This window comes from Arachis hypogaea, chromosome 9, assembly GCF_003086295.3.
Source record: "Arachis hypogaea cultivar Tifrunner chromosome 9, arahy.Tifrunner.gnm2.J5K5, whole genome shotgun sequence".
Lineage (NCBI taxonomy): Eukaryota > Viridiplantae > Streptophyta > Magnoliopsida > Fabales > Fabaceae > Arachis > Arachis hypogaea.
Genome location: NC_092044.1, coordinates 51,700,640 through 51,703,624, shown reverse-complemented (window position 1 = coordinate 51,703,624; position 2,985 = coordinate 51,700,640). Strand labels below are relative to the sequence as shown.

The 2,985-nt window shown below is 39.4% G+C and overlaps 1 non-coding gene across 1 annotated transcript; it reads right to left on the bottom strand.

The window, feature by feature from the left end:
- Positions 1 to 2,594: 2,594 nt before the first annotated feature.
- LOC112713708 (small nucleolar RNA R71) lies at positions 2,595 to 2,699 on the bottom strand. Its single transcript, XR_003158678.1, has one exon. It is a non-coding gene; the product is annotated as a small nucleolar RNA R71 (small nucleolar RNA).
- Between the last annotated feature and the right edge of the window lie 286 nt (positions 2,700 to 2,985).

The window sequence follows — 2,985 nt, the reverse complement described above, 5'->3', positions numbered from 1 at the left end:
CCACGTTAAGAGCTACGTTAACTAAGTTAACGTGAACTCTAACGTGGATAAAGATCAACAATGTCAACGTTAGTGACACTCACTTTTGTCACTAACGTTGAATCATTTTCATTACCTACATTAACTCTCACATTAAGATTGTTAACGTGAAAGTTAACGTGGAGTGGGTTTCAAGGAGCCAACGTTAGTGACACTCACTTTTGTCACTAACGTTGGAAGATGGCTTCATTACTACGTTAAGAGCCACGTTAACTTAGTTAATGTGGACTCTAACGTAGGGGATTAAGGCAAATGGAGCGTTAGTGACAAAGGTGAGTGTCACTAATGCTCTCGAAGGTGATAGGTGCCCACGTTAAGAGCAACGTTAGCTAAGCTAATGTAAGACCTAACGTGGGAGGAAAAGGGCAAGAAACGTTAATGGGAAAAGTGATTCCCATTAACGTTTGCGAAAAGGGGCACAAGCCAACGTTAATGGGAAAAGTGAGTCCCATTAACGTTGGCCAAGAATTGAGAAGGAACATTAGAAGTCACGTTAAGACTTCTAACGTAGAGAATAACGTGGGCATATGAGGGTGGAACGTTAGTGGAAAAGGTGAATGCCACTAACGTTCTCGCACCCAGAAATATATTCCACGATTAATCTCACTAAGTGCCTGAGCCTAATTCATATTTCTCTGCAAGATGGGACCACTAAAGATGAGAATTGCTTCAACTCAAAGTCCAAAGCCCACATCCAAGACTTGAAGAACTCACTAGAAGATCATGAAGAGTAGTATATATAGGAGTAGTTTTGAACTAGTAAGGGACTTTTGGCATTTTGGGAGAACTACTCTCTGCATATTTACTTTTCTGTACTTCTATCATGGATTCTTCTTTTCTGCCATTTTTTATTCCTAGAGCTATGAACAACTAAACCCCTTTCATTGGGTTAGGGAGCTCTGCTGTAATTTGATGGATCAATATTAATTTTCATTCTTCTTCTTCTATCTTTTCTCTTGATTTTACTAGAAAGCTTTCAATCTTAATTCAATTGGTTAGTTATCTTGGAAAAGAAACTCTCCATAATTGGATCTCTTCGGAACCTTGGAAGAGGAATGAGGAGATCATGCTAGAATTGCTTTCTCATGCTGGACCAATTTGGGTTGGGATGGATATGTGACTATAATTCCCTCAATACTTGAATTAGGAAATGTATGTGGTATAATCAGTGACCATACTTCATCTCTTCTCATGAGCAATTGACCAAGGAATTGGCTATTGACCAAGATTTGAGAGATTGAATTACCAAGGAATTGGGATTCAATCACTTAAGATTGCCAAGGAGATCAATGAATGCATTGATTGAGGAAGAGATGAGAATAAACTTGATCCAGAGAATTGCAACATCGCCTAAACCCGATGATTCCCCCATTTTTGATCTTACCCATTCTCTTTAGTTTCTGCCGTTTACTTTTATGAGCACTACCCCAATTCCCCATTTAAGATTCTGCACTTTAATTTCTGCTATTTACTTTCTAGTCATTTAAATTTCTGCATCTCAATCTAAATCCTGTTTAGCTCAACTAGCATTTTCTTCTAACTAAAGTTGCTTGACTAATCAATCCTTGTGGGATTCGACCTCACTCTATAGTGAGTTTTTACTTGACGATAATTCGGTATACTTGCCGAAGGAAAATTTGTTGAGAGACAAGTTTTCATGCATCAAGTTTATGGCGCCGTTGCCGGGGATTGATTTTGAATCAACAATGATTAAGCTAGAAGATTACTAGATTGAGCATTTTTTTTCTATTCGTTATTCTTTTCTATATTCAGTAATTTTCCTTAGTTTGTTTTTAATTTCTTCCTTATCCCCTATTCCCTCTCTAACTTCTGTTCTCTTTTCTTAGTTTATCATAATTCAGCTCACTAACCCACTAACTGTTTGATAAATTGCATCACCCACACTAACAATCATTCTAACAAAAATTGTCGTCACTATATCTCCCATTGTGCATTCTGGTTGTTGTATGACAGGGAGAAGAGAAAGAATCTCAACATCCTTTGATTCAGAGCCTGAGAGAACCCTTTGGAGATGAAAAAGGGAAGCAAGAGGAAAAGGAATTGTTGGTGCTGAGGAAGAGGAAGAGTATTTTGAACCCAATATGGAAGAGAATTTGGAGAACAATCATGAAGAAGAAGCTCATAATCATGCCAGAGAAGGCCATGCAAACCGGGTTGGGCATGAAAGGAGGGTCTTAGGATCCTATATCAATCCTAATCCAGGAAACTGTGGAAGCAGCATTCAGAAACCCACCATTCATGCCAACAATTTCGAGCTAAAACCTCAGCTCATCACTTTGGTGCAAAATAATTGCTCATTTGGAGGAGGCGCTCAAGAAGACCCTAACCAACACTTGACTAGCTTCTTGAGGATTTGTGACACAGTGAAGACAAATGGAGTCCACCCAGATGTCTATAGGTTGCTCTTGTTCCCCTTTTCACCCAGGGACAAGGCAACAAAGTAGCTTGAATCCTTCCCAAAGGAAAGCCTGACAGACTGGGAGGAGGTAGTGAACAAGTTTTTAGCAAGATTTTATCCTCCTCAAAAGATTAACAGGCTAAGAACTGAGGTGCAGACTTTCAGGCAGCAGGATGGTGAGACACTTTATGAAGCATGGGAGAGATTCAAAGACTTTACAAGGAGATGCCCACCAGAGATATTTAATGAGTGGGTTCAACTCCACATCTTCTATGAAGGTCTTTCCTATGAGTCAAAAAAGGCTGTAGATCATTCATCAGGAGGTTCTTTAAACAAAAAGAAAACTGTTAAAGAAGCCATAGATGTCATTGAAACAGTTGCTGAGAATGACTACTTCTATGCCTCTGAAAGAAGCAACACTAGAGGAGTAATGGAGCTGAACCACATGGATGCACTGTTAGCCTAAAACAAGATGATCACCAAGCAGCTAGCAGATCTTACCAAGAAGGTGGAAGAGAACCAAGTTG